The sequence below is a fragment of the Meriones unguiculatus genome, chromosome 3 (genome assembly GCF_030254825.1).
Source record: "Meriones unguiculatus strain TT.TT164.6M chromosome 3, Bangor_MerUng_6.1, whole genome shotgun sequence".
In the NCBI taxonomy this organism is placed as follows: Eukaryota; Metazoa; Chordata; class Mammalia; order Rodentia; family Muridae; genus Meriones; species Meriones unguiculatus.
In genome coordinates, this window is record NC_083351.1 from 18,489,730 (window position 1) to 18,501,797 (window position 12,068).

Consider the following 12,068-nt stretch of genomic DNA (forward strand, 5'->3'; position numbering starts at 1 on the left):
TGTCTCAAAAAATAAGAGTAACCGAGGAAGACCTCCAGCATCGACCTCTGACCTACACAATACATGCATACACACAAACGCATACATGTGTATACCGTACACAGAAAAGAAGACAGCACAGTGAGTTCCACACACCCCTGTCCCTGGCTGGTTCTCCATTATTGATACCTTGAGCTGGTCTGTATATTGGTTACTTATTCATTGCTGTGACAAAAGTACCTAAGGAACCCAACTTAAAGCAGGGAAGGCTTATTTTGGTTTCTGGTTTCATAGGCTTTGGGTGAGGGTGAGCTGGTCCCACTGCCTTTTAGCCTGTGGCAAGGGAAAAACACGATGGGAAAAAGCGCAGAGGGAAGTTACCTCATAGTAACCAGGATGCAGAGAAAGAGAGAAAGGAAAACATCCAGTGACCTCTCTCCAGTCAGGTTTCATCTCTTACTAGCCCACAATTGATGGATTAGCCATTGATGGAGTTAGCAATATCAGGACCCAGTTACCCGTCAGTGATGCCACCTTGCTGGGCACTTCAGAACCATAGCACTGTGACGCACTTGATTACATTTTGGTTATTGCACTGTACAGATTACAGAAGTATACAGATTTCAGAAATACACCAGTACCCTGCTGTACAGAACAGTTTCACCATTCCCAAAGTCACCTCTTCACCCCTGAAAAAAAGGGATTTGTTTTTGTTTTTCAAGGCAGGGCTTCTCTGCGTAGCCTTCTGGCTGTCCTGTAACTCACTCCTGCTGTGCAGACCAGGCTGGCCTCCTATTCAGAGACCTGCCTGCTCTTGCCTTTCAGTCCTGCGATGCTGGGATTAAAGGCGTGCACCGCCACTGCCTGGTTACTTTTTTTTTTTTTTTTTTTTTCAGGAATTGGGTTGGAGAGATGGCTCAGCAGTTCTCTTCTGAAACACCAAAGTCTGCTTCCCAGCACCCTTACTGGGCAGCTCAGAACTCCCTCACTCCAGCTCTAGGCAATCTAATACCCTCTTCTGGTTTTCAGTGTCAGCTGCCCACATGGTATACACACATACACTTACATAGATACTTACATAAAGAAAAACCTTTAAAACTCTTAGAAACCTAACAAAATGTAAGGTGACTACACAGGCACACATACAAACATTATTTGTGTTTTGAGACAGGGCCTCACTATGCAGCCCTGGGTGACCTGGAACCCACTGAGTAGACCAGGCTGGCCTCTAGGGTTAAAGATTCCCTGCCTCTGCCTCCTAAGTGCTGGGGACTACAGGCATGTGCTTAGCTGCCTGCAGTCTATATTATAAAAACTCAAAATTGGTAACAAGATTAAGTGGATAGTTCTCACTTATGGATAGGAAGGACCAACATTAATGTATCAGCTATTTCTGACTTGATCTATAACTTCAACAAATACTCTGCAAAAGTCACAGCAAATGATTTTATGAACATCAACAGTGATTTTAAAGCCAGGTATGGTGGTTCATGCCTGTAATCCCAGCACTCAGGGAGGTAGAGGCAGGTGGATTTCTCTGAGTTCAAAGTCAACCTGGTCTACAAAGTGAGTCCAGGACAGCCAAAGCTACACAGAGAAACCCTGTCTCAGAAGAAAAAAAAAAAAAGATTCTAAGGTCTATATGGAAAGGTAAGCAATCCACAATAGCCAAGACAATACCCAACTTTAAGAAATACTAGAAAACTACAGTAATTAAGACAGTACAATATGGGGCTGGAGAGATGGCTCGGTGGTTAGGAGCATTGTCTGCTCTTTCAAAGGACCTGAGTTCAATTCCTAGCACCCACATGGCAGCTCACAACTCTAACTTCAGTTCCAAGGGATCTGATAACCTCACACCAACCAATGCATATAAAGTAAAATTATATAAAAAAGACTATTGGCAAGAAATGGATTAGCAGGTCAAAGGAACACATAAGTATTAGCCGGCTGGCCTTTGCTGACAATTCAATGGGAAAGTATAATCTTTCTGAAATCCACGTGTGTGAGGACAACTGAGCATTCGCATATCAAGAATGAAAACAGTCAAAGGGTTTATTATATAATGCAGGAGACCCCAAAGGCCAGGAGAGGGCACTGGATTTCCTGAACAGAAGTTAAAGGTGACTGTAAGTTGCCTTGTGGGTGCTGGGAACCAAGGACCTCTCAACCTCTGACCTCTCTCCAGTCCTAAGAATGCTGAACTGCTCACAAAAATTTAACCCAGAAGTATACATAAAATCTGCCTGGAATACCAGATGCAAGAGGTTGAGGCCAGCCTGAGCTATACTTTGTCAAAACAGTAAGACTTACAGAAAATAACAGAAGTCTGTGACCTTGAGTTTCATAATGAGTTTTTAGATACATCAAAAATAAGATCAGTGGTGAAAAATCGATAGGTAAGACTTCATCCAAATTAAAAACTTTGGCTCAGCAAGGACACACGGTCTATTTTGTTTTATTTTTTGAGACAGGGTTTCCCTGTGTAGCCTTGGTTGTCCTAGACTAACTTTGTAGACCATGCTGGCCTCGAACTCAAAGCAATCTGCCTGCCTCTGCTTCCCAGAGTGCTTGGATTACAAATGTGTGCCATGGCGGCTGGTTTAAAGGACACTGTTAAAGAACGAAAATCCAGGGGCCTGGAGAGATGGCTCACTGGCTGTTCTTCCAAAAGGTCCTGAGTTCAAGTTCCAGCAACCACATGGTGGCTCACAACCATCTATAGTGAGATCTGATGCCCTCTTCTGTCGTGCAAGCAAAATACTGTATAAATAATAAATCTTGAGGAAAAAGAAAAACCAAACCAAGGATTATGAAAAAATAATTCAGAGAGCGCCTGTAGGCCAATTCCTGTATCTGAGACAGAGTCTCGTGGAGCTGAGGCTGGCTTTGAACTCCCTGATGTTTGCCTTCCCCTCCCAAGTACTAAGATTGCGAGCATATATCACCAAGCCCAGCTTGCTGTTTTTGTCCCATCTTTTGAGATGGTCTCACACTGTAGCCCAGGCTGGCCTGGCACTCAGCAATTTGAAGTACTGATTGCAGGCGTGAGCCATCACGCCCATCTCCAAAGAACTAATAATTCCGAGCCAGATGTGGTGGTGCACTCAAGCCTCTGTGTTTAGCAGTTGAGAAGTAAAAGCGAGAGAATCGGGAGTTCAAGGCGAGCCTGAGCTACAAGACCTTGCCTAAAAGAGGATGGGGAGCTGGGGAGCTGGCTCAGTGGTAGGAGCACTGGCTGCTCTTCCATAGGAGCTGGCGTCAGTTCCCAGCACCCACATGGTGGGCTCTCAGTTCTAATTACAGGGGGTCTGACTCCCTTTTCCGGCATGCACATGGTGTGTATATGTACGCATAGGCTGACACACAGACACAAAAATTAAGGATAAAAAGCTGACAGGAATGGTAGCAAACAGATCTCCAAGTCTGAGGCCAGCCTGGTCTACAGAGCAAATACCAGGACAGCCAGGGCCACACAAAGAAACCCTATCTTGAAACCCCCCAAAAAAAGCACTGGATCCCTGTAATCCCACTCGGGGAAGCAGAAGCAGGTGGATCTCTTTGAGTTTGAGGCCAGCCTGGTCTACAAAGTGAGTCTAGGACAGTTAAGGCTACACAGAGAAACCCTGTCTGGGAGTGGGGGGAAGCTAAGCATGGCAGCACACACCTTTAATCCCAGCCCTTAGAAGGCAGAAGCAGGCAGATCTCTGTGAGCATAACAGAAAATTCTCTGCACCTATCAGGATGACAATACTAAATGCTTGACAAGGATGTGGAGCCACTGGAACTTTGCTCATCACTGATAAAAAGGCAAAATTATACTGATAGAAAACAGCTTTTCTACATCGCCTAGGCTGGCTTGGAACTTTTATGTAGCCCAGGTTTATGAGCCTTCGATTTAAACCTCCCACATTCTGGGATCACATGCAGTAGCTACCACAACACCTAGATAATATAATCACTTTTGAGGGTCGTTTTCAGTTCTTACAAAACCAAACATAGTCTACAACATCATCCATTGGTATTTGCCGAAATGAGGCAACATCTGTGTAAAAACATACCTGGTGTTTATAGGTGTTTTGTTCGTGATTGTCTAAACTGGAACATGCCAACATGTGCTTCGAAAGGTCAGAGGATAAGCTAGCTTCAACCACACAATGGAATGTTCCTGAAAAAAAAATAGTTTTTTTTTCATACACATAAACATTAAGGAAAAAAATGCTAGGCAGGGGTGGGCAGATCATTGTGAGCTGCGGGGGTGGGGGAGGAAGAGACAATGGGCTCTAGCTGTGTGTTGTAGCTTGCACCTGTGGTCCCAGCTACTGAGGAAACTGAAGTAGGGTGCCCCGAGCCCAGTGTTCAAGGCCAGCATGAACGGTACCTATCCCATCTCAGAAAAAAGGGGGGAGGGGCTCTTGTTGGTTAAGAGCGCTGGCTGCTCTCTCAGAAGACTGGCTGGGTTCAACTCTTAGCACCCACAGGGCAGCCCACAACCTGTATGGTCCCAGGGGATTCCGTGCTCTCTTCTGGCCTCAGGGTCTCAGGCTCACATGTACCCAGACCCATGCAGACAAAACGCCCATGATTCCTATTAATGTGTATAAAATAAATGCACAGTGAAATCAGCCAACAAGGGCGACGTGTTTCACGATTCCAGCTATGTGTCTCTGGAAAAGGCAGGAAGAAGATCAGTGGTGGTCCATTTTTAAAGCATTACACACGTGTAGCTCAGCCAAAGTGTTCACGGTCCTTGCTGGAGAGAGCCTGGAGCTTCAGATAAGCCCAAGTGGTGAAAGTGCACCAAAGCAAACAATACAAATAGAGGTCACACTGGGCATGGTGGCACACGCCTGTCATCCCAGCACTCAGAAGTAGGCAGATCTCCGTGAGTTCAAGGCCAGCCTGGTCTACATAATGAGTCCAGGACAGCCAAGGATATACAGAGAAACCCTGTCTTAAAAAGAAAAAGAAAAGAACAAACAGAGGTGTCTGTTGTCTGTGTTTGTGATAGGCAGTTGTAGCCCCAGGGGCCTGCAATAGTCAGTATAGATCATGCCAAAACATGGCTGCAGAACCTAAGACACGTTAGTTTGCTAGCTCTGAGTCTCAGGCCTGGCCATAATTAGGACCCCCGGGATCTTCTAAACATTCCCTTGTCTCCTGCTCAGAGCTTCTGCGTTGATTTGTTCGGGAATCCATGTACTACTTTGAACCACTCCAGGTTCATTCTGTGGTGAAGCTGGAGATGAGAACCACTATTCTGACCACGTTCAAACTGTATGAGCATAGGCAATGAATTCCAAAGAGGAAGAGGAAAAGGATGGCCTGCCCTGGGCCCCACAGTGAATGAAGCGATGCCAGGACTAAATCCCAGACCCTAATCCCATCCCTGTTCCAGAGCTTTGAGTCATTTTCTTGGGACTGGAGAGGTGGCTCAGGAATTACTGTGAATTACTCTTGCAGGGAACTCAGGCCTGGCTCCCAGCCCCCAAATGGTGGCTCAGAAATCATCTGTAACTCCAGTTCCAGGGGATCCAACATCCCCTTCTGAACTCTGAGGGTGGCAGGCAAATACACGGCACACAGATATACATACAAGCAAAACACATAAAAAAAATATTTTTTTTAAGTCCATGTTTTTTTGTCATTTTCTTAGCATGCCCCAAGGCTCTGGTTTTATGTTCACTAAAACACATTTTCTTGGGGGCTGGAGAGATGGCTCAGAGGTTAAGAGCATTGGCTGTTCTACCAAAGTTCCTGAGTTCAATTCCCAGCAACCACATGGTGGCTTACAACCATCTATAATGAGATCTGGTGCCCTCTTCTGACATGCAGGCAGAACACTGTATGAATAATTAATTAATAAATAAATAAATATTAAATCTTTAAGAAAAAAAAAACACATTTTCTTATGCTGACATTCCTGATGTGTGTTTCAGCTTTCTATTGCGTGCCTGGCATTGGGCTTGCCTTTGGCTCAATGAGAATGCACGCAATAGACCTGGTTCCTGCCAGCCCAGAGCTTCCAGATTATCTGGAAGTCATGGAATAGCAAGTTAGGGATGGTGGTGGCCTTCAGTGGGAAACAGGATTCTCTCGGGTAGTGTCCCATCAGTGACTGTCCTACCAGCGTGCCAGGCTCAGGGTTAAGGACAGCAGTGTGCCGGTCAGACAGATGGAAGGCTGCCTGTGTTACACAGGACACAGGACAAGCTCTTGAGAGAGAGACATTGCAGGATGAATTTGAGTTTAGGCATCTCAAGCAGGAGTGTGGGACCAGCCTCTCAAGGACTGACCCCCTGGCAGCTCAGCAGAGATAAATTTTATGCTTTTTATTGTTACACAAAAGGCACTTTTAGAAAGTCAGTTTCCGAGTACCGAAACCTCTTATCTGATCGAGGGCTTGTCTTGGCGGAACCATCACTTATGAAAGTCGCAGCCCTAAGCCATACAAGACTTCCTGGTTTGCCAGGCATGTCTGGAGACTAAGTTATACAAAGGTTCTGAGGAAAATTCAAAAGAATAACCCCATAAAATAGATAACGATCACCGACAAAAGGCTACTTCAAAGCCTAGGTGCCATCACTCCCGATTCATGCCAGATACAATGGTTCTGCTGAAATTCTGCTACAGGAGACATCGTTCAGGATGATAGTCACAGGCCCTTCATGGCTCTACCCTCTCCTGGTCCTAGTGAGTCACAGTTTACGGTTTCGGGCAGACGCTCCCTATTCTTATCATTCTCCCTTTCAGGCAGAGGCAGGCAGCTGTGGGTTGGACTCCAATAAGTGCTCGTACCTCAGGCGAGTCCATCCTGTCCATCCCATCACCAACACTGCCAACCTCTTTGGATGTACTCTTGAAGCAAAATGGATACTGTTACCCATTATCTTTCTTAATTCTAAGGAGGCTCTAAGTGATGGTGAGAGAATAAATAGGTACAGGTTTTCCAATAGTGATGTATAATTGTAGTTGCTATTGATTAACACTGAATCCTTATTTTGGCCAGGCATCACAACTCCAAGATAGCTGGGTGTAGTGGCACATACCTTTAATCCCAGCGCTCCAGAGGAAGAAGCAGCTAAGTCCCAAGTTCAAGGGCAGCCTGGTCTACCTAGTGTGTGGCCAACCAGAGCAGGGTGGCACAGGATGTACACAAACCTCTTGAGATGCAAAGTACATATGCTTAAAAAGAGTGTGTTCCCTGGCTGGAGAGACGGTCAGCGACTAAGAGCACCTATTGCGGTCAGGTGACACGTGCCTTTGATTTCAGTGCTCAGGGAGGCAGTGAGTGGTAGGCAGATCTCTCTGAGTTCGAGGCTATCCTGATCTACAAAGCGAGTCCAGGACAGCAAGGGCTACACGGAGAAACCCTGCCTCGAAAAAACAAACAAAGCACTTGTTGCTCTTGCAGAGGACCAGGATTTGATTTCCAGCACCCACACTGTAGCTCATAACCGTCTGTAGCCCCAGTCCCAAGAAAGCCAACAGTCTCTTCTGGCCTCTATGGGCACCAGACATGAATGTGGTACATAGGCATACATGCGAGCAAAACTCCTAAATAACTCTAAAAAATAAAAATAAGAGTCAAGTGTTTTTCAAAAACTAAACGAGGTTTCTTTTCTTTCTTTTTTTAAATCTTTTTTTAAATCAGGCTTGTGCCACCATACCTAGTATCTTGTTGTTGTTTATCTTGGTTTTGGTTTTTGGTTTTTTGAGACAGGATTTCTCCCCAACAGTCTCTATGTAATCCTAGTTACCTCTTACTGTGCAGACCAGGCTGGCCTCAAACTCCCTGAGATCCTCCTGCCTCTGCCTCAGAAGTGCTGGGATTAAAGGTGTGCACCACCACACCCAGCTCCATGCCTAGTTTTATGGAGTACCAGGGATTGAACCCTATGGCCTTGTATACGCTACAAAAGCACTATACTAAATGAACTATATCCCCGGCTGTTTCCTTTTTCAGGTGTGAGAAAACTGATGTCCTATTTCAGCTACTTTCAATAGCTCCTGACAGCTAGGTCTCAGCCCCCAAACACACTGGCCGTCTCCAGAGTCCACATGCTCTATCATATGCCTCACTGTCTAATACTGTAGGAGACTTAGATTCTGGCCCTTGCTGTTTGTATCCTTGCTGGGGCAAAAGGGAGGAAAATAGCTCTACTGTGATACCTAAAGAGTCAGAATCTTCGTTGTCAGATTGTTTCTTCATTATATGACTGGCCCCTTCAGACCTCTCTCAGTTGTGGAAAGTTTTATAACCCTGATGAGGATGGAAAGATGAAAAAAGGAGGAGGTGGGGAAAGGAGAGGAAGAGAGAAGGAAGAGGGAGAAGGAGAGGGGAGAGAGAGAAAAAAAAAAAGCATACAGTCTCCAGTAGGCAAGGCGTAATGATGAAGCTGAGCAGAAAGGTTGCAAAAGCCACAAAACCAAAGAGACCACCCCCTGCTTGCTACAGCCCACATCCAGCCCAGGCATCCTCCAGCCAGGTACCATGGCGGCCCCCGGCTCAGTCCTCCCGTCCTAGTTCACCTTTGCAGGTTTACTGACTGAGAAGCATCTTCCCCAGAAAGGAGACCATATATGGTCAACACAGCTCCAGGGGCACTCCCCGAGCACCCCCTCTCTGCCTGCTGACTAGGAGGACCCATAGATCCAGGCAGTCCCTTTCTTAGGGAGTTTACAGTCTCCGGTGGGAGACAGCCATGTAAACAGCCAATGCTAATGCAAGTACACATGAATATTCATGCTCTGGAAGCATAGGAGAAGCATTAGCCTGAAACCTTGAACATGGAGCAGAAGAGGAGCGAAAGGGCATTCCTGATTAAGGAACAGCGAAACAGAATAGGCAAAGAGGTATAAGGTACAGTGAGGCCAGCATCATAAAATCACAAGGACACAGACATGAATGTGACAAGGAAATTTGGGGTCAGCCCAGGGAGAACCTTGGATGCCAGAATGGGTGAGATGCCCTGTGTGAGGAGGTTTGTCCTGGGGAGTCCTCCATGGAGTCAGCTGAGGAGGTGCCCTGACTCCCACCAAGACAGGAGCACCCAAAGCCCACCCTTGTACCGCATCTTTGCCTCAAAGGTTTACCAGCCTGACAGTTTCCCCTCTGCCATCCTCCCCTCCCCCAGCCAGCCCCATAAACGGATCCAGATGGTCATTCCTATTTTCGGTAGTGGATGTGTTGGGGGAGGGGTGCCTCTGAACCCCATCAATCCTCAAACAAACTCTGTGTAAGAGGAGCTTCTTCCAGGCCCTGCTGTGATCCTCTGAGCCTGGAAGGCAGCGATAGTCTTTGATGGAGATTATCCATCTGGCTGGGGGAAAAGGGAAACAGGCAGAGGAGGCAAGGACACAGGCCAGGGAGCCTCGTGCTCTGGGTGAGAACCAAGGTGATGTGTGTGAGAGAGACAGGACCCTGCGGGTTGTAGTGGAAGCCAAGCCCCAGAGGGAAGCCCCCAAAAGAGCCCAGGATGGAGTTGGCCTCTCTATACAGCCACATGACCTTTTTGTCCTGGCTTCTGTAGATAGCCAAGGCAAAAGAAGGATAATGAAGGCTATAAGAAGAAAGCTAGGGCTCTCTCAGAGCATAATACTAAAGCCCTGTGCCCACCAGCCTCCAGGAACCCCAGCGCACACGGAAGTAGCTATGTCCCTTTGCTCAGACAATCTGTTACCAAAATATTATGCCAAGCTTGTAAAGTATTTGTTACAGATCCAGTTTAGTGAGCACTGCTTTAAAACCACTAGGCACTGTATACTATTCTAGGCATGGGGTCTGCAGAAATGAAGACAACCATTCCAATCTAGTAGAGGAAACAAACAATACACGGTTTTACGTGTGCTATGAAGGGTGTTCCAGTGGAGATGACAGGGACTTTCTCATTTAGACTGGAAGCCAAAAGTTGGCTGGCTGCAAAAATGACACTGCATCTAAGTCTGGAAGTATGAGTAGAAGTTAGAGTGGTATGAAGGGTATATTAAAGGCCGGGAGAGGGTGGGGGCCACACTCCTCAGTATGAAGGAACTGATCAGAGGTTAGAGTACCTGTAGCAGAGTGAAGATATGTGAGACAGACACAATCTGGAAGGTACAGAACCTTGTAAGTTAAAACATGGTAGATACGGCTAGGTGCAATCATGCATGCCTGTAATCCCAGCACTTGGGGAGGCAGGGGCAGGGGCAGGGGCAGGTGGACCTCTGTGAATTCAAGGCCAGCCTGGTCTGCAAAGCAAGTTCAGCACAGCCAAGGCTACACAGAGAAAACCCTGTCTCAAACAAAACAAAACAAAAAACAAGCAGGCAAACAAACAAGAAACACAGCAGATACAAGGAGAAGCCATTGAAGTTTGTCAGATTCAATGTATTTTGCTAGTACTGCCAACTTTGTGGCGGCCCCTCAGAGACTTGCTTTGACCATTTACTCATCATTCATTTAACATGAATGGTTAAAAGGCACATAAGTTAATCATGCTGGTAAAAGAGAGCAAAGACGCACAAAGGGAGTTAGACAGCTACTGTGACCGAGTCCAGAACGACTGTGATTTACTCATCTGAAAACTGTAGACCTGGCCCTTAATCTATAGGCGAATTGCTTCCCTTCTGGGTTCACACTGCACGTGGTCATCCACCAGAGAGGTGCAAACATGCTCAACGAAGTTTGATTGGATTAGAATTATCTTCAGCTATGACACCAATGAGATATTTAAAAGATATATAAATCAAAAAAACATTTAGTTAACGTTTAATAGGTATGTGTCCAGTTCTTGGAGCATCTGCTATGCAGTAGCAACTGTGCTAGCCAGTGAAGTCAGGATCTTTGGATTTTCTACAGCACAGATTTAAAATGAATTTAAGTGTCAGAACTGTAGGCTTTCCATAGGTTACCATTCAAGAAGAGTACTTTAATGGAAGATCTTCTCAAAGGCATAGCGTCATCTTCCTTAGTGCATTTGTCCATACCTTCTGTTGGCTAATACCCTCAGGTCATGAGGAACTGAGTCTGGCTGTTCTAGGCGACAGACTCTAGCCAGAAAGAATTATTTAGCCTACACCTAACAGGTCCGCTCCACCTGCGGAAACAATATGCCTGGGTATGGAAACCAGCCCACTCTGCTCCCAGTCAAACCTCAAAAAAGCTGTAACTTCTGGTAGCTCTCCACTTGTGTCTAATGTCCCCAGCCCTGCTGTTCCAATAAAGCAGTCTTGGCTCATTTGAAACAATCTGCCTCTCTGCCTCGTTTTCTTACACCTTCTGGAAGCCTGGTTCCCCTCTTGTCTTCCAAATTATCACCACCATCCCCACCTCACTCCTTTCTAATCCCTATAAAAGCCAAAAGATCCCAAGACTGGAGCCTGGCCACTCTGTTTTCGGGTGTGAGCTTGCTAACTGCTGAAGGTCTCAGTTTTCTTTTGTTGTTGTTGTTGTTTTCTTTTGTTTGTTTTTTTTCCCTTCCCCGCCCCCCCCCCCCGCAGTTTTCTATTAAACAAAAAGGACCTGGCATAGCAGTGCACTTCTTTAATCCGAGCACTTGGGAGGCAGTCAGGTGGATCTCTATGAGTTCAAGGCCAGCCTGGTCTACATAAGTTTCAGGACAGTTTCGAAACAAAACATAGCTCCCAAAACAACAATAAAGGGATTCCACCTATCTACCTAAATCATGATTTACTCCAGTCAGGATGATATTCTGTCCTGCGGAGTGACCTCAAGTTTCCTGTCTTTGCACCTCTGCATCCGTGCCCTCTCCAGGCTCCAGGCAAACATCAATATTGTCACAATGTTGCGTGTGTGTGTCTCACAATCACACCCCTGACTAAAAAAACTAAAGTTTGACTTGTGTTTGAATCATAGCCCTTTCCTTCATCTCTGGAGCCTGTCTTTGATTTGTAAGCTGTGGAAGACAACTGAATTTGTATGTCTAATCAGTGTATGGACAGTAGTAACAATGGCTATCAAGTGCTTGGCACCTAAGAAGTGATCCCGCCGTACCGGATCGCGGTTGGTTGCGCGGCTCCCCAGGGCTAAGATTGAGAGCAGCCTGAGGACCACGTAAATGCTCCGCTACAACCGCAGGAGAAGGCTA